Source organism: Cetorhinus maximus, chromosome 13, assembly GCF_964194155.1.
Source record: "Cetorhinus maximus chromosome 13, sCetMax3.hap1.1, whole genome shotgun sequence".
Lineage (NCBI taxonomy): Eukaryota > Metazoa > Chordata > Chondrichthyes > Lamniformes > Cetorhinidae > Cetorhinus > Cetorhinus maximus.
In genome coordinates, this window is record NC_135891.1 from 80075930 (window position 1) to 80096818 (window position 20889).

The window sequence follows — 20889 nt, forward strand, 5'->3', positions numbered from 1 at the left end:
GAAGAAGACAATCTCCTATTCAATCATTTGTTAGACTATAGTATATATTACAATTCAGATTCTCCCAACTCTTTATTGATTCTCAGGGCAGTTCCAGTAGGCAATCCCACAAGATCTGTGAACTAAGTGAATGGGTTAACCTACAACAGGATTAATGCTTATCCAATTTTCAGGTTACATGACAGAATGGTTTTTGGGATACCAACCATGTGCTTCTGATCTCTTCAGTAGCTAGAAAACAACATGCTGGCAGACCATATCTTTTAGGCAAATGCTACAAAGATTTATTCATTGTAAGCTGTAAATTTATAGTTTATATTTAGCAGGTCTGGGGACTAAATATTCTTGGATACAAAGTGATCAGGAAAGACGGGGAAACCAAGAAAAGAGGAGGGGTAACAGTATTGATTAAGGAGAACATTACAGTGCTGGAGAATGAGGATGTCCCAGAGGGGTCAAGGATAGAATCTATTTGGTTAGAGTGAAGGAACAAAAAAGGTGTGATTACGTTGCCTGATGTAGTTTATAGGCTGCCAACTAGTGAGAAAAATGTAGAGGAACAAATTTGCAAGGAAATTAGAGAAGTGCAAGAGTTATAGAATAGTTATAATGGGATACTTTTACTATCTTTGTCTATATTAGGATAATTATAGTGTAAAGAGCAGAGAGGAGCAGGAGTTTCTACATCAGTATGTTTCCATTCTAATGAGAAAGGTGCAAATACTGGATCTGGTTCCTGGGAATGAGATGGACCAAGTGGATCAAGTGTCAGCAGAGGAACATGTAGGGAACAGTGACCATTACATCATTCTTATGCTGGCTATGGAAAAGGGCAAGGAGCAATCCAGAGTAAGAATAATTAATTGGGGGAGAATCAACTTTAATGGGGGAAGAACAGATCTGGCCCAGATAAATTGGAATCAAAGACTGGCAGGCAAAACTATAACTAAACAATGACTGCCTTTAAAGAAGAGATAATTCAGGCACAGTGAAGGTACAAGGAAAGGTAAGACAAACAAATCCAGAGCTCCTGGGATGACAAAAGAGAGAGTTAGTTGAAGCAGAGAAAGGGTGCAAATGACAGTTGTCAGGTGGATAATACAGTTGAGAATCAGACTCAATATAGATAGCTCAGGGGAAGTGGAAAAACAAATAAGAGAAACAGAGAGAGAGTATGAGAAGAGACTGGCAGCTATCATTAAAGGGAACCCAGAAGTTTTCTATTGGTATGTAAATAGGAAAAGGGTGGTGAAAGGAGGACAATTAGGGACCTTAGAGGGAATTTAGCATGGAGGCAGGGGTCATGAATACTTAACATCTTCTTTCTTAATAAAGGCAGATGCAGTCCCAAGTTAGTGAAAGAGGAGGGAGTTGAGAAACTTGATGGGTTAAAAATTGTTAAAGAAGCGATATTAGATAGGTTGGCTCTAATTAAAATTTATAAGCCGGCTGAGCTGGGTGAGATGCATCCAAAGATATTGAGGAAAGAAAGGGTCGGAAAGATATTGACCATAATTATCCAATCCTCCTTAGAAACAAGGGTGGTGCCAGAGGACTGGAGAATTGCAAATATTACACCTTTGTTCAGAAAAGAGTGTAAGGATAAGTCAAGCATATACAAGCCTGTCAGTTTAACCTCTGTGGTGGGGAAGCTTTTACAAACAATAATTCAGGAAAAAAATTGATGGTCACTTGGTCAAATGCAGGTTAATTAAGGAAAGCCAGCATGGATGTGTTATGGGCAAATCATGTTTAACTAACTTGATAGTTTTGTTCATGAGGTAACAAGAGGGAGCAGAGGAGGGTAATATGCTTGTTGTGATATGCAGGGAGTTCCAAAAGGCATTTTAAAAAGTGCCACACCCTAGACTTGTGAGCAAAGTTAGAGCTCACAAAGGACAGTAACAGCATGGAGTCAAATTTGGCTTGAGTGACAAGAAGCAAGGAACAGTGGTGAATGATTGGTATTCTGACTGGAGAAAGGTTTATATTGGGGTTCCCCACAGGTTGGTGTTAGGAGCCCTGCTCTTTCTATATTGACCTAAACTTTGGTGTACAGGGCACAATTTCAAAATCTGGGTGTCATGAAACTTGGAAGTATTGTGAACTGTGAGGAGGATAGTGTTTAAACTTCAATAGGAGATAGGTTGGTAGAATGGGCAGACAAGTGAGATTGGTGGAAGGATTGAGAACCAGAGGACACCAATTTGAGGTGATTGGCAGAAGAAACAACAGCGCCATGCGGCAAAAAAAAATTTATGCAGCGACTGGTTAGAATCTGAAATGCACTGCCTGAGTGTAGTGGAGGCAGATTCAATCAAAGCTTTCAAAAGAGGATTGGATCATTATTTGAAGAGAAAAACATTTAGAGCTACAGGGAAAAGACAAGGGAGTAGCACCAGGTGAAATGGTCTTGCGGAGAGCTAACACAGACGTGAAAGGCCAAATGGCCTCCTGTGTTGTAACCATTATAAGATTCTTTGATTTGTACTGAAGCAAAATAAGTCCACAGATTAAAAAGTATTTTCACTGGTACTTTGAACATCTTTTGAGACCAAAATAGTATTACAATTCTTTTATCAGCTTCCATTTATGTACATCACCTTTAACATTGTAAACTGTCCCATAAAGTATCTGATCTATAAAGTAATAGATCCAAAGCTTAAATGACTATAACCTGGATGTTTAACTCCATAGAGTTCAGACTTCGTTCTATGATGATAAGTGGTAAAAGGTAGTGGATTAAAGATATGGCAAAAAAGCCTGTTGTCTTTATCCCAGCCTCAGGCCCCGGATACAGAACCATTAATCAAACCAGATCAAAGGCACAATGGTGGGATATGCTAGCAGTCCCTGTTAATGAACGCTGGTGCTTATAGTCTACCCAGCAATTGCAAACATTAAGTTCTAACCTGCTTTTATAAAACAAAATGTTTTCTTTTGAAGACCCAGCCATTAAAAGATAATGTAAGCTTTCATTCTTTGAGACTTGTGTGAGTGAAATCTACAAGTAGAAATAATTATCCTTCAAGGACCCAGAATTTTGTTGTTCATGGTTCAAAAGCAAATAGGGTAGCCAAATAGTCACACCCAAGTAAGAGTTTTGGCTGCAGTTGAACGCTTGGTGACTTCAAACTGTTTTGTGTGTTTGGTGTAACCTCTATCCCTCTACTGCATCAAATTTACCATGCTGAACCTAGCTAACTTTCACATTAAGAGAATATTTCATAACATAGACAGAGCTTGAATTTATTGCAGATCGCAAGAGGTTTAGCTCCTTGGAATTCTCTTTCTCCTTTTGTGTCTTGGTCCATGCTGTTAACTGAGGCAGTCTTAGTCATGGTTCAGTTGGTCGGACTCTCACCTCCAAGTCAGAAGGTTGCAGTTGAAGTCCCGTTCCAGAGCACTAGAACTAGGCTAATGTACCGCTGCATTATATAGAGGGAGTGCTACTGCACTGTTAGAGGTAGCGTCTTTCAAGTGAGATAATAAATTGAGGCCCCATCCGCATTCTTAGCTTGACATAAAAGATCCTATGGCACCATTTTGAAGAAGAGGGGAGTTCTTTACAATGTCCTTGCCAAGGTATCCGTTAATCAGCATCACTAAAACAGATTATCTGACCATTACCACATTGCTGTTTGTGGGACCTTCGCTGAGTGAAAATTGGTTGCCATATTTCCTACATTACAACTTTAACTACACTTTTAAAAATACTTCATTTAATATAAAGTGCTTTGGGACACCCTGAGGTTGTGAAAGATGCTGTCTATGTTTGTTCTTGTACTGGAGGTTCTATTTTTTAGCTGAGATTTCAGATTGATTTCCCACCTCCAACCCCCTTTAATAGATCTTAAAAGATCTGTTCAAAAAAGAACAGTATTCTGAGTAATAATGATAAGACACTAAGTAAAGGCAGCATTCTTCTTCAAGTGTAGTACAGAGAAAACGGGTCAAGTAAAGATTCATGATGACAGAATTTATCAAATAGGAATTTTCATCTGAGTGAGAGGAAGCAAACCTGATCAAAAAAAGTATGAAGAAGAAAAGACTGATTTGAGAAACGAGCTGAGTTCACTCAGAGAAAATAGTAGATGTGCTAGGGGAAGACCTCAGTGTAAAGAGCTGTATAGAGTTAACCCCTGCTAAAGAACTGTCAGTGCAGGGAAGGGACCTTGTAAAAAGAGCTATAGGAGGGGGTAAGGCCTCTCATAAGAGCTGTGTGCAGGAGAGCCCCTCAAAGAACTGGGTGTGGTGCCATGGTTCCTCGGGAAGTTTTGCTTAGTAATAATTCAACTGAACAAATCTACTACTGATGCCAGTGTAACTAATTGTTTGTCTTGAATATCAAAACATTCATTGTCTTCAGTTTGTTGTTACAATCGATTTGTGATTAAAAGTTCTATTCCTTTTATTCTTATAAAATTATATTCTCCATGTTTTCTTATCTCTCTGTACCGGGTACTGTATTAACTAACAGAATTCACAAGGCCTACATCACATGTAATCAAATTCTAGGTGTAGCGAAGCATTGAGAGCCCTAAACAGAGTTGTTTCAGTGTAACCTCCCTCCATTTTGATTTTTCTCTCCGCCCACCACCACCACCGGTTTCTGACTTTTTGGAGTTTACTCCCTAGTTGTATGTCAGTACTGACGGGAGTTCACCCACACAGGAAAGTTTGTAAACTCCTCTGCCACATGAGATCACTGTGGCGATCTCTATACAGACTGCAAACATAATGTGGGAAGTTGGATTCCAACAGCTCCTGTGTGTCCATCCAAAATCTCCCCTTGGTTAAGATCAAGGACTCACATTATGGCCATGAGTCCATAGTCCAGAGCAAAAATAAAGAACTTACATTTCTGTAACACCTTTTACAATCTCATGATGTCCTAGAGCGCTTTACAGTCAATAAAGGATTTTTGAAGTGTAGTCAGTTACAATGTAGAAAATATGGCAGTGGATATATGCACAGCAATGTGATAATGATCAGATCTGTTTCAATGATGTTTGGTTGAGAGATAAATATTTGTCCGGACACCAGCGTGATCTTGTAAATAGAGGCATGGCATTTCTTACACATGAGAGGACAGGTGAGGCCTCAATATCTCATCTGAAAGACAGCACTTCCCACAGTGTAGTGCTCCCTTAGTTCTACACTGAAGTGTCAGTCTAGATTATGTGCTGAAGTGTCTGGAGTAGAACATCAACCCAAAACCTATTGTCCCAGAGGTGAGAATGTTATAACTGAGCCACAGCTGGTAAAAGCATTACTCAAATTTTAGTTATTGCATTACACATTACAACAATATTACAAAGTATTTACTTTTCAGAAACATGCCTTTCAGCCCAGATGGTCTGTGCTGGTTTTTATTCTCCACATCCCTACTCCCACGTTTCTTTATCTATCCCTAACTGCATATTCTTCTAATTCCCTTCTCCATCACACTTATACAGCTTTCTCTTAAATACATCCATGCAGCTTGGCGCAACCACACTATGAATAAAGATATTTCGCCTGAATTCTTGAATTTGATTTATTTCTATCTTGTATTCATGGTACCTATTTTAAAGTCTCCAACAATTGGAAACCGGTCCTCAGTTATTATTTCAAGTCGAATATGACTTTTCAGAACTGAAGGAAGGTAGAATGTGGTGGATTTTATGTTGCTGAAGTGGGGTGGTGAAGAACAAAAAGGAAAGTCTGGATTAGGGTAGAGGTTGGGAGAGATAAAATAACAAAGATGTTATGAGACAAAGGGCAAAGGGAGTGGTAATGGTTATGGTAAGATGTGAATGGCAGAATAATGAACAGCACTGCCTGAAAGTAAAAACATGAAAAACAAGATTGACTGGCACATGGCAAAAAAAAAAACAATCAAGTTAGGCAATAGAGCTCAATGAGCCTAGAAAGTTGTAAAGTGCCTAATCGGAAGATGAGATACTGATCCTCAAGCTTATGTTGAGCTTTGCCGGAACACTGCTCACTTGAGTGGGGCTCAAACTCAGCCTCCTGACTGGAGAGCAGATGTTGATCAGAGAGACTTTCAATTAAAACAGATACTACTTTTTAAGTTGTTCAACATAACAGCTGAATGTTCATCTAAATAAACTAATTGCATTTAAAATAGATTATCTGCAAGCAATAGTTATAATTCTGTGGGTTTATTTTTAAGTGATACAATTTTATATGCAGCCCAACACCTCCATAAAAAGGATCAGAGTGTTTAACATCAACTTTGCATTTCTACTGTGATTATATAAAAGTTGAGGGCTGTAATTGTGATCATTAAATTTGACCCAGTTTCCTGGAGCTGCTATTGCTTTGAGGGTGGAGTGGGCATTGCAGACATACGAAAGCCAGAAGGGAATGCATTTTACATTGTCAATCTCCCAGAAACCTCTCTGCACTGTAAAAAGACTTAACCATTTAGTAGCTGAAGGCCCATTTTGCTGCATTTTTTTTTTTGACATTTGTGCTTTAAATGCAAATTATAATGTGTGTGTAGACTCTGATGTTAGAAGGGGCTGTGACAGCTACAATTATACAGCAAAGTACGTATCAGAATTAAAACCAATATTATCCTGCCTAGGTAGGTCTGGGAGCCTTCTTCCCCCGCCCCAACATTGCCTGTGGCAGAACCTGGAAAAATGTCAAGCAACCAGCAGCCTTTTCCTACAGTCTGCAAACATTCTCTGTTTTCCTTTTATTTGCGAGGCCACTTTCTGGTGGGCAGACACTGCAACCATGCCAAGAGAAATATGGAACCTCTGACCTTCTTGATATGTGCAGCAGATATTTTGATCCATGGCTGTACACAGGCTTACACCATGGTGTGCCATCTTATTCTCGTGGACTACAGTCAGGGTGTCGAGTTCGAAGTCTCAATCTTGTGTTGCCTCTCCTGCTCTGGATCCTTGATTTCTGTTGCCCTATCCCCTGCTCTGTCCCTGATGTATTGCCTCTACTCTGGGTTCCTGATGATGTGTTGCCTTCTCTCCTGCTCTGGTTCCCTGATGTTGTTCTGCCCCTTTCTTGTTCTAACCCATATAATGTTGCTATCCAAACTTCCTGTGGACACTTGAAATACGAAGAGAAGGAGGGATAAGAGGCATTCTTTTCTGGCTCTTATTGAAGCAAAAACAAAATATTACAGTCGTTGGAAATCTGAAATAAAAACAGAAAATGCTGGAAACACTCGGGCAGCATCGTGGAGAGAGTTAACGTTTCAAGTCGATGACCTTTCAACAGAACTTCTGAAGTGTAGGCATTGTTGAAAGTGTAGACTAACACACAGACAATTTCCACTAGTAAGCTGTGGTATTAGTTGAAGGATGAATATTGACTGGTTGAACTTAAGAACAGCTATTACGGTCAAGTAACAGTCTAGATTATATGCTCGAGTACTGGCATGAAGCTTAATCACATAACTTTCTGACTCAAGAGGTGAGACTATTATCAACTGGCCTAACAACAACTTGTGACTTTGCCTCTCCATTGGAGAGTTAGCGAGGGGGAGTTTGGCAAGATGGATGGGATAGGGTGGCTTGGCATCCTAGATTGAGAGGCATAGCGCACAAATTTTACATAACAGTCATTTTTATGAAAATTAGTGAGACAGCAACATTATATGTAGGCGTAGGGCATGACTAAGATTCCAAAGGAATACTCTGCATCTATCTTCACTGAAGAACAGAATGCTCTCAGGTGAGCAGTACAGAGAAGGCAGTAGCCCTATGCCTGCACAGAATATTTCCTTTTTGTGTCCATATTTGGCCCCACCCTCCCTTTGATTACCACCCCTTTACTATTCATAGCAAACTCAGATAAATTACACCACTACATCCAGAATTGTACTACACCAAATACTCTTGAGAGCTAGTCACCATGAAACTGTTCATCCATTCCTCAATAAGTCATGATGCTGCGAGCCATCTCCTCCTGAAGACCCATCTTCATTTATCATCTCAACTTGGCTCCTCATGGGAAATAAGGCAGGCAGACTTCTGTGAGAGGTGTCAGTCAAGTCCTTCCGAAACAAAAACAAACAAATACCTGGAAAAACTCAGCAGGTCTGGCAGCATCTGCGGAGGAGAGCACAGTTGACGTTTCGAGTCCTCATGACCCTTCAACAGAACTAAGTAAAAATAGGAAAGGGGTGAAATATAAGCTGGTTTAAAGGTGGGGGGTGGGGGGGGTGTTGGGACAAGCAGCCAGTGATAGGTGGAGATAACCAAAAGCTGTCACAGACAAAAGAACAAAGGTGTTGAAGGTGGTGATATTATCTAAAGGAATCTGCTAATTAAGAGTAGAAGACAGGACAGACCAAGGTACAGATAGCTCTAGTGGGGGTGGGGGAATACTAAAAGGTAGAAATAAACAATGGGTGGAAATACATTTAAAAATAATGGAAATAGGTGGGAAAAGAAAAATCTATATAAATTATTGGAAAAAACAAAAAGGAGGGGGAAGAAACGGGAAAGGGGTGGGGATGGAGGAAAGAGTTCAAGATCTAAAGTTGTTGAACTCAATATTTAGTCCAGAAGGCTGTGAAGTGCCTAGTCAGAAGATGAGGTGCTGTTCCTCCAGTTTGCATTGAGCTTCACTGGAACAATGCAGCAAGCCAAGGACAGACATGTGGGCAGGAGAGCAGGGTGGAGTGTTGAAATGGCAAGCGACAGGGAGGTCTGGGTCATGCTTGCGGACAGACCGAAGGTGTTCTGCAAAGCGGTCACCCAGTCTGCATTTGGTCTCTCCAATGTAGAGGAAACCGCATTGGAAGCAACGAATGCAGTAGAATAAGTTGAGGGAAGTGCAAGTGAAAAGCTGCTTCACTTGAAAGTAGTGTTTGGGCCCTTTGACGGTGAGGAGAGAGGAAGTGAAGGGGCAGGTGTTGCATCTTCTGCGTGGGCATGGGGAGGTGCCATAGGTGGGGGTTGAGGAGTAGGGGGTGATGGAGGAGTGGACCAGGATGTCCCGGAGGGAATGATCCCTACGGAGTGCCGCCAGGGGGGGTGAAGGGAAGATGTGTTTGGTGGTGGCATCATGCTGGAGTTGGCGGAAATGGCGGAGGATGATCCTTTGAATGCGGAGGCTGGTGGGGTGATGTGAGGACAAGGGGGACCCTATCATGTTTCTGGGAGGGAGGAGAAGGCGTGAGGGCGGATGCGCGGGAGATGGGCCAGACAGGGCCCTCAACCGTGTCCGGCCCATCTCCCGTGCAATGGATGTTATCTACTTGGACTTCCAGAAGGCCTTTGACAAGGTGCCGCACAGGAGGCTGCTCAGTAAGGTAAGAGCCCATGGTGTTAGAGGCAAGGTACTAGCATGGATAGAAGATTGGCTGTCTGGCAGGAGGCAGAGAGTGGGGATAAGGGGATCTTTCTCAGGATGGCGGCCGGTGACTAGTGGAGTTCCGCAGGAGTCCGTGTTGGGACCACAACTTTTCACTTTATACATTAATGATCTAGATGAAGGAACTGAGGGCATCCTGGCTAACTTTGTAGATGACGCAAAGATAGGTGGAGTGACAGGTAGTATTGAGGAGGTGGGGAGACTGCAGAAGGATTTGGACAGGTTAGGAGAATGGGCAAAGAAGTGGCAGATGGAATACAACATAGGGGAGTGTGAGCTCATGCACTTTGGTAGGAAGAATAGAGACATAGACTATTTTCTAAATGGGGAGAGAATTCAGAAATCTGGAGTGCAAAGCGACTTGGGAGTCCTAGTCCAGGATTCTCTTAAGGTTAACTTGCAGGTTGAGTCGGTAGTTAAGAAGGCAAATGCAATGTTGGCATTTATTTTGAGAGGACTAGAATATAAAAGCAGGGATGTGATGCTGAGGCTTTATGAGGCTCTGGTCAGACCACATTTAGAATATTGTGAGCAATTTTGGGCCCCGTATCTCAGGAAGGATGTGCTGGCCCTGGAGAGGGTCCAGAGGAGGTTCACAAGAACGATCCCAGGAATGAAAGGCTTAACATATGAGGAACGTTTGAGGACTCTGGGTCTATACTCGATGGAGTTTAGAAGGATGAGGGGGGATCTGATTGAACCTTACAGAATACTGAAAGGCCTGGATAGAGTGGACATGGGGAAGATGTTTCCATTAGTAGGAGAGACTAGGGCCCGAGGGCACAGCCTCAGAGTAAAGGGAAGACCTTTTAGAACAGAGATGAGGAGAAGCCTCTTCAGCCAGAGAGTGGTGAATCTATGGAATTCATTGCCACAGAAGGCTGTGGAGGCCAGGTCATTGAGTGTATTTAAGACCGAGATAGATAGGTTCATGATTGGTAAGGGGATCAAAGGTTACAGGGAGAAGGCGGGAGAATGGGGTTGAGAAACTTATCAGCCATGATTGAATGGCGGAGCAGACCTAATGGGCTGAATGGCTTAATTTCTGCTCCTATGTCTTATGGTCTTATGCCCAAATGCAGCAAGACCTGGACAGTATCCAGGCTTGGGCTGACAAGTGGCAAATAACGTTCACGCCACACAAGTGCCAGGCAATGACCATCAACAAGAGAGAATCTAACTCTTGCCCCTTGACATTCAATGGCATTACCATCGCTGAATCCCCCACTGTCAACATCGTGGGGGTTACCATTGTCCAGAAACTGAACTGGACTAACCATATAAATACTGTGGCTACAATAGCAGGTCAGAGGCTAGGAATCCTGTGACGAGTATCTCACCTCCTGACTCCCCAAAGCCTGTCCACCACCTACAACGTACAAATGTGTGATGGAATACTACTCACTTGCCTGGATGAGTGCAGCTCCCACAACACTCAAGACAAAGCAGCCCACTTGATTGGCACCACATCCACAAACATTCACTCCCTCCACCACCAACACACAGTAGCAGCAGTGCGTGTCATCTACAAGATGCACTGCAGGAATTCACCAAAGCTCCTTCGACAGCACCTTCCAAACCCACGACCACTACCATCTAGAAGGACAAGGGCAGCAGATAGATGGGAACACCACCACCTGGAAGCTCCCCTCCAAGTCACTCACCATCCTGACTTGGAAATATATCGCTGTTCCTTCACTGTCGCTGGGTCAAGTTCCTGGAACTCCCTCCCCAACAGCACTGTGGGTGTACCTACATCACATGGACTGGAGCGGTTCAAGAAGGCAGCTCATCAGCACCTTCCCAAGGGCAACTAGGGATGAGCAATAAATGCTGGCCCAGCCAGTGAAACCCACATCCCGTGAATGATTTTTTAAAAAATCTCATCAATAAGTTTGACTGCTGCTTTAACCTGAATATAAGGTACAAAAGTCTTAGTCCTAGAAATTCAATGGCTTCCTCGAGCAGCCCTACCACTGCCATTGCAGCAGAGAAAGGATGCACACAGGTGCCTCCTCTGTGTGCACTGGAAGGCTCTGCATGAACACTATCCTGAAATACAGCCAATCAGTTGATGAAGTGCCAAGAGTCCAAATTTGGACCACGCAGGTCCTATGTTAGTATTCATCATTCTTCAAGGAAAATGATTGTGGTTGTTGGAAGCCAATCATCTCAGTCCTTGGACGTTACTACAGGAGGTCCTCAGGTTATTGCCCTAGACCCAACCATCTTCAGCTACTTCATCAATTATCTTCCCTCCATCATAAGGTCAGAGTGGGGATGTTTACTGATGCTAGCACAATATTCAGTTCCATTCATAATCTGTTCAGATAATGAAGCAGCCCTCGCCCACATACAGCAAGATTTGAAAATATTTAGCCTTGTCATGAGAAGTGGCAAGTAACATTACCGCCAAACAAGTGCCAGGTGATGACCAACTCCAACAAGAGAGAATCTTACCATCTCCTTCATTACCATCGCTGAATCCCCCACCATCAACATCCTGGGGGTTACCATTGACCAGAAACTTCACTGGACCAGCCATATAAATACCATGGCTACAAAAGCAGGTCAAAGGCATGAATTCTGCAATGAGTAACTCATCTCCTGACTCACCAAAGCCTATCCACCATCTACAAAGCAAAAGTCAAGAGCGTGATGGAATACTCCCCACTTGCCTGGATGAGTGCAGCTCTCACAACACTCAAGAAGTTTGACACCATCCAGGACAAAACATCCCGATTGATTAACAACCCATTCACCACACAGTGTACACAGTGGCAGCTGTGTGTATCATATACAACTCTCCAAAGGCTCCTTCAAATACACCTTCCAATTCCACAATCTCAACAACCTAGAAGAACAAGGGTAGCAAACGGATGGGAACACCGCTGCCTGCAAGTTCTCCTCCAAGTCACACACCATCCTGACTTGGAACAATAGCATCATTCCTCCTGAAGGGCAATTTCCAGTGGGCAACACACATGACATGAATTAATATGAAAAAGAGGCCCATGGTCAAACCATTAGCAATTGCTCATGAAACCAGATAGCCAAATGAGAGTGAGTTGGGAGTTGAGAAGGGGCATAAGGCATGTACATACCGCCAACCTCAATGTTCAGTGACTTTGGTTCCACATGATGCTGGGAGCCATTTCCTCCGTAGGGCTCATGGGATGCAAGCATCTTTGTACCCCTCCAGCTCTGCTCTGTTCCTCTCTATCGTGTGCCACCTTGTCCTTCAAGAGAGAGAGCAGAATGTCAGTGATTGTGTAGTGCTATGTTTGGGTGATGTGCCTGCCATAGCTGGAGGCGTGGTGGAGGCAAGAGTCTGGTGTGAGGTTTGCAGCATTGCTGGATGTTGTGCGTGCGTGTGTCAGGTGGAGTATCTGAATGTTAGGATTGAGTCCTGAGTGTCAGGGTGTTCTGCTGGGCGGGTGAGGGGGATGTGGTGCATTGAGCAATGTGAGAGGTTGGAGGTGTGGTGGATGGGGGATGTCATGTGCATTCACTGACCTTGACCACTCATGAGGTCATTAGACTTCTTGTGGTGCTGCTGCCAGACCCTCAGGTACAGAATCCAGGGATTGACCTCCCTGGCTGCCTGCTCCCACTCCTTTCCGAGGGCATCCCCTTTCCCACCTACCCACTGTCCTGTGTCTCTCCCCCTACCCAACTCCACCACAAATGCCTCCAACATCGCATCCGTCACTCTCTTTGCACTGGTGTTCCATCTTCTGATGGTTTTTATTGCAAAACATTTCTTTCATGCAGCTTCCCTTTAAGAGAGTCCGCCTGCCTTTAAGAAGAACAAGCTGGCTGCACTGCATGGTTTCCAAACAATGCTGTGAGCACAGAGACCACAGGTAGCATTTAGAAGAGGTGAGCAGCTCAGGCTAAAAATAGAATCATCCAGGTGAGTGGGTACACCAAATTTACATGTTGCCCACATCAATCTGAATAGTTGCGTGCAGGCAGGATGCAACACCTCGCCCAAAAATGTCCAATTTCTAGTCTTTTGCGTTTTCTGCTTTTTGAAGCGAACAGGAGTAACTTTGGGAAACTCACATGGGAGTCCAAAGCTCAGTTGTCATAAATGAACAAAGCATTTGTTCAAAACAATTGTCAGAAATGAGCATTGCCTGTGCCCATACACAGCACATATAAAACTCTGGATTTCCGATCAGATGAGGCACAGATCCACTTATTGAAACTGCCTTTTTGTTGAGAATAGTGAAGTAAGTTTGAAGAGAATCCAAAATGTTAACATTAACCACCCTCTCCAAATGCTGCACAAAGGAAGATTTTCCCAATCCTTCACAAGGGTTGCTACCATATTCCCTGGCAAGGCCATATCCCAGCGGTTGTCAAACAATTCAGGGCCCCCTAATGTTGCACTGATCCTAACATGTGCACATGTTATCAAGCTCCCTGAGTGTACTAAGTAATAAAAGTGTACAGTGATTTCACCAAAATATAAAGACAGGAAATCAGCTGAGAAATTGGCTAAGAAAAACATTTACTATGGAACTAACACCTATGCTGTGTTTTTCAATGTTTTAAATAAAGAGAGGAGGAAATAAATGGTGGCTTTCATGACCTCAGGACTTCCCAAAACATTTTACAGCCAATGAAGTATTTTTGAAGTATTGTCGGTGACATTTCTCGACACTGGACTTCCCTGTTTTCTTGGTTACCTCTTCTCACAGGAAATGTGTTTAATTTCAATGCATTAAAAGAAAACCATGAGGAAGTTTATTGAATTTATTCTTAATTTTTTGGGAAAAAAAATCAGATATTAAGAAAATGCTCAGGGAAAATTGTATGAGTTGGTAGCAGTAAATGTTATGAAATAGGGTTAAAGATGCTTGGCTGAATGCAGGAGTTGAGGAGGAAGCAAGTGTACAAAACCTACTTTTTGAGCATTGCCCCAAAATATGCAGAAACCTTTCTAACTTTGCATTCAACTTCCCTTTTTCCCCTTGTCTTAGAGAATCATAGAGCACCTAACAAGACCATTCTGCCCAAACTTGCTGAAAGAAATATCCAATTAGTCCACTCCCCTGCTCTTTTCCCATAGCCCTGCATATTTTTCTTTTCTAAGTATTTATCCAATTCCCTTTTGAAAATGCTTCCACCATTCTTTCAGGCAGTGCATTCCAGATTGTAACAATGCATAAAAACATTTGTCCTCACCTCCCCTCTGGTCCTTTGCCAATTATCTTAAGCCTGTGCCCTTTGGTCTGTCTGGTTGTGGACACAGTTTCTCCTTTCTCGCTCTGTCAAAACCTTTCATCACCTTGCACACACCTATTAAATTTCCCCTGAACATTCACTGTTCTAAGGAGAGCAATCCCACCTTCTACATAACAGAAGTACTATAACTTAATGGGTAGGATTTTCCGGTCATCAGGCAGGCATGGTGGGCGGGTCCGGGAGCAGCCGGGAAACAGTCCGCCGCCCGCGATCGGCCCCTGACCGCAATCTCACACTGGCTGACCAATTAACGGCCAGCCAGCATGAAAGGGGCTCAGTGCCGCTGGGGTGGGGATGGGAAGAGCGAAAGTACAAAAATCCATGCATGCGTGGGGGAGTGCGCACTGAAAGCTCCCTGAAGGGAGCCTCAGGGAGCTGAAGGAACGCACAATCAAAAAGAAAGATTTTCAAAATGTTAAAAACATGTCCTGACATAGAACTCAGTAACAATAGCAGAAACATAATAAAAATTATGTCTAACATTTTTTTTAAATTATTGATGGAAATCTCATCCCACCTGTGCATGAGGTTTCCTAAACAATCCAAAGGCCGCCTGGCCGATTTGTCTGCTCGCCAACCGTAAGGTTGGATGGGCCGAAAAAAATTGGTTTTAATTAATTGATTAAGAGCCTAAATAGACTTCTTAATTGTTGGCAGGCGCGCAGCCAACTCTCACGCGCATCCAGCGACCAAAATATCACGTGAGTGCACAATGACATTGGGACGCTCGCCCGACATCATCGCACGCTATTTTACGCCTGATCGGGTTGGGCGGGCGCTCACCCACGGGATGTAAAACTCTGCCCAATGTCTTTTCCTTTTCTTCCTTTGCAATATCTATTTTTCTTCCGTGTTGGGTCCCTTTTCTTTCTCATTCTTCAAGTTTTATTTCTTCATAGCAGTTTCATTCAGTCTGTCTGTCAATCTTTTTTCGATGTTCTCACCCCCAAGAAACTTCCAGCACAGACACTTGAACTAAAGGATCAGATATCTTCTCTAATATTGGAATTGAGTTCAATAAACTGGTAATTAGTGGGCTGACACCAGAAAAAATAACCATGAAAGCTGTGAAAAAAAAAACAATTGGTTCACTAAAGTCCTTCAGGGAGGGAGCCTGTCATCCTGACTTGGTCTGGTCTACATATGCCTCTAGGCAACATGGTTAACTCCTAATGTTTTCACAGCAACTAGGGATAGGCAGCAAATACTGCCTTACCACTGTAGCCGACTTCTCCAGAACATATTTTTAAAATAATAACTGTGGCTTCCTATTTTAAAATTTGCTAATCATTAAATCTACTTTTACAAATTCAGGTCTGTCCTAGGTATCTTCTGGACATCTGCTGATGTCACTTGCATAAGTAGATTCCACAGCGATAATGTGCTAAAGACTCACCACTGCCCAATGTCAACTTAAAATCTAAACCAGTGAAGCAACAGCGGGTACCTCTTGTAACCTGAACTGGATATTCATAATTTTTGCAAGCCCCCATCTTTTCAAAAGCAAACCAGTAAAGCACCTGGTAAGACAAGGGCAGCAATGAATTGTTAGCCTGCTTTACTTCATATCAAATTGACATAGAGAGCAACAGTTACCATCAGATGCGTCGAATTCAATCAGTACAATGTGTCTGAGCATAATAGTACAAAAATAGCAAAATACACTAAACTTCCCAAATCAGTGCACCATCTTGATTATCTTAAAATTTTAATGTTTAACTTTTAACTATTATCCTGAATTTTCCTTCTGGGCCTGGTGAAAGCTTGCCCTTGCCCCCAGAGCATTTTATTTGTCTTCAGTGACTGGCCATTTCTCTGTCTTCTTTTCATCTTGTACTGTGAACATTTTGAGTGCCTGTGACCACAAGCTTCCCAACACAATAGACATGAGGTGATGATGAATTGTTCAGACAGACTAAGAACTTGTTTACTGATTGTAATATTCAAAGACATTAAAACCTGGCGCACTAGCATTTTTCCTTTTTTTTGGTCTCTGTCACCTTTTTAACTTGTGTGATACATTTGCTTTATAAGTACCAGCAAGTTTCAGGCAGACCAAAGTGTGTCTTTCACCGAGTTCTTGGTCCTTTAGCCACAGTCGATGTTTGTCTTGATTTGCGCCCCTTGGAACAGCTGGTGCAGCACAGAGACCTGCGTCACGGAGCTGCTCAGACAAAAACTACTGCATCTCTTTCCAGACCTTCTTTGCAAAGTCACGTTCCAGAAGGAGGTGGACAACAGTCTCTTCCCCACCATAGCCACTTCGAGGGCAACGTGCGGAGGGGCTGAGGCTCCTGGCATGCAGGAGGGATCTGAAAGGGAGCTTTTTCACCAACAGCCATACTTGTTTTGAACAACTGAGTGTTGCAGACTGGCACATTTCAAGGTTCAGGACTATGTGCTAAGGGACTCACTAAAGCTTGGGGCAGCCGCCGCAAAAGCGCAATGAGGAAAGACCACAGTCTAAGGCCTTTAAACCGTAGTACACCGAGGGGCTGGAAACTGTGTAGAACTCCTTGGGCTGTACACTTGACATGGAATGTGTACAGTAAATATCACATGTATTACAATTGTATTGAGGCACCTCAGAGTGGAATATTCAGTATGGAGAAAAGTTGGGTTTTATTGTACTTTCTGTAGCATTCCATTTGAAATGTTTTGGAATGTATTTTTACAAATTTTACAAATAAAGTATATTTTTTGAAAAAAATGGCTTCAAAGTACCCTAATATGTAAAGGTTTTTTGGCACCAGAATTCTCTCTATAGAAAGCTGGTTTAAAAATCCTGACCTCTATTTGCAGGAAATCATCCTGTATTTATATGTAAGTCAGGATCCCTCCAGAATATTGTGCTCCAAAGGAGGGTGAACGGCATTCAGTTTGAAACTTCTTTGAGGACACAGAGTATATTGAGCACAAGCATGATCCTACAACAGGGGAACCCCTCTCAATGATTTTCAGCAAATAGGATACTCCACACGTGGTTTGTTCATCTCTGATGGGAGGACATAACTGTACAAACACCCATATCCCCAGTGCACTGCACTCTTATACAAGTGCACATTACATCACATTGGATATATGGCACAGAAACAGGCCATTTGGCCCAACCAGCCCATGCTGGTTTTTACGCTGCACTCAAGCCTCCCCTCACCTTTCCTCATCTAAATCTACTATCGTAAGCATTTATTCCCTTCTCCCTCAAATACTTGTCTAGCTTCCTCTTAAATGCATCTATTTTATTCACTTCAACCACTCCATGTGGTAGTGAGTTCCATGTTCTTACCGCTCTTTGAGTAAAGAAGTATCCTCTGAATTCCCTATTGGACTTCTTGATGGCCTCCAATCCCACATAAACAGATACACAGAAATTCAGCTCACTTCAACCATTGGGCAGCTAATCAGTTATATCCAATTATTTGTACACAGGGCCATTATTTTACAGTGTCAAAACCAGCTTTTCTAGACAGGATCCTGGGATTTTTTACTGGTCTTTTGATACCATGTTCCATCACTCCCTCTGTTTATAATTAGTGGTTTTTGGTGACTGAATGGGTGAGATTCAATTTTCGTGATGTTGGCTCACTGGATTTTTGCTGGTGACTTAAGATTATCATCATGATTCTATCTATTTTACACAAGAACTGCCAATCGATGACCTTGGTTATCCAGAAAACACTGTACACCAGTCCACCAGTTCTGCATCCCAATTCTGAGCATGCAGTGTGTTGTAGGCACAAATGCACATGCATGGATCACACCTTAATGAACATTACAGCAAATGTTACCATTAATTAAAGTAAATGTTACCACTAATTAAGGCGTACTCTGCCTATATTTGTTCTGTTAATGCCAAGGGATGTCAGCAGATGCCTGTGTGGTTGAGCTGCTGATGAACAGCAGGGCAACAGTGAGTAAACAGAGTGGAGAGCTCCCATTGCAAGCAGCGTGAGGTTAATGTCCCAGTGCAGCAACTCGAGGAAAAGAAGTCATCAATCTACTGCTGATACCATTCTCATGCTTCCAGTTATCCTTCATTCTTGGGAGACAGATGTTTTGGCCCCTCCTTGTCATTTCTCTTGCCTCTCCATGGAATGGAGCTCAGTGTTGTGGGTTTTGCAGAGGCATCAAGAGCTTTGGATACAATCGATAGCCAGCAACCTGCAATCCAAATGCCTCCCCTAAGAGCAGCTCAGTTAAATTACATTGGCATAGGCTGGACGATAAATTAAGGGCTCCCCGGAGGTGCAAATATTAGCATATCTGGAGATTGGGTGGGGGGGGGTGATCTGCTTCCATAAGACTCGAGAAACTGGAGACGGAATTTTCCCTGAATTGCATTAAGTGCAGGGGTGGGTGTGAAAACACCTTTCCCACCCTGGAGGCTGTAGCGTCCGCTTCCCGGTGAGTCCCACCTCATTAAGAATGTATGCACGGGAAACTCGTTGGGTTGCTGGCAGACAGGATTGGGTTTGTCTGCGATGCCCTGACCTCAGCACTTTCTCACTCCGGGCGCCATGTTTAAAGTGCACCAGAGCGCAGCCTACTTCATGTCTTCAGACCAGGACTGCTCCAGGCGACAGATGGCCCCGAAAGCAAAGAAGCCGGCAGCCCCCAAAATTTAGTGATGCCTCTCTGGGGCGCCTGCTGGACCCAGTGGAAGCTCGCTGCAAACTCCCCTACCCCCGCTCTGGGTGAAAACCAGCCACCAAGCTCACCAATCCAGCATGGGAGACGGTGGCAGCGGTGGTCAGCGCCAATGCCCTCTTAAAGAGGACAGCCACACAGTGCAAGAGAATGAATGATCTCCTCCATTCTGCCAGGGGAAGTGATTCTTCTCATCACTCTCAACTCACACACTCACAAACCCATCACACATCCACAGGGTTCACACTCACTACTAGCTCAAGGGGCATCACCAATCACCCTCTCACAGACACCCTCATCCCCCCTGCCTATCGTGTCCTCATGCCATCCATGGCACCACTCACACTCTGCATGTGCCAGGCATTCTTCTCATCTGGCCTGGCAGGCATCTTGTTTATACTCTCCATCTGTCGCCATGCAGCCCACATGAGGGAAACATCCCAGACTGGGGTTTTTGGGGAGGGGGGGGCATGCCCAAGCTGAAGATCCTTAGGGTCTTTGAAAATAGAGCCATCCAGCTTCCTGGCAAAGCTCTGGGCTGTTCCTGTGCAGATGGTGAGGTTGGCAGCGCTGAATCAAGTTAGCAAGCAACATCCATCGGGCAACCATACTGTGAGTGATGTCTCCTGTCCCCTGCCATGCACTAATGATCTCTCTTTTCTCTCGCAGGCACATCTGGGAAGCAGCCAAGAGCGGCGATGAGCCAGGTCATCGACTCCAGCCCCGAGGACACCTAGAAAAAGGAATCCACAGACATGCCAATGTAAGACCCGTCACAGCGCTCACCCACACCCTCCACCAGCGCAGAGACACACACCTCGGTGGGACCTAGCTCTAGATTAGCCTCGGGGTCACAATCTGCTGTGCACACTGTGCTGTCTGATCCACAGCAGGTGGAGGCAGGGAGCTCAAGGGTGCCAGCGCTCAGAGGACTGCTCGTCAGGCCAGGAACCTGCTGAGTCCGAGTCGTGAAACGAGCCCCTGGACTCGCTTCTACCTCAGTTGCTGGAGCTGCAAAGGTAAGCTCGGGAACATCAGGAAGGGATGTCCGCTGCACTCCTCAGATTGCAAAGCACAATGGAGGAGTCCTTGAGCTAGTAGTGCGAACCCTGTGGATGTGTGATGGGTTTGTGAGTGTGTGAGTTGAGAGTGATGAGAAGAGTGACTTACCCTGGCAGAATGGAGGAGATCATTTATTCTCTTGCACTGTGTGGCTGTCCTCTTTAAGAAGGCATTGGCGCTGACCACCGCCGCCACCGTCTCCCATGCTTGGTGAGCTTGGTAGCTGGTTTTCACCCAGAGCGGGGGTAGGGGAGTTTGCAGCGAGCTTCCACTGGGTCCAGCAGGTGCCTCAGAGAGGCATCACTAAATCTGGGGGCTGCCGGCTTCTTTGCTTTCAGGTCCTGTCCGCCTTCAGTATGAGGTGGTAGCACCAGCATGCCAAAGCACCGAGGTCAACGCTGGTAGGATGGCAGCAGCCATGGAGACCTTGGTCCAGGCATTAGTCCTGCTCTACTGCAGGAGATGCACTCTGTCACTTGGGGCATCCATCAGTGTCAACGCAAGGTGGGTGGTGGGGCTGGGGGGGGTGGTGGGGGGGGTGCGGGGTGCAGGACATCTCAAACTCAT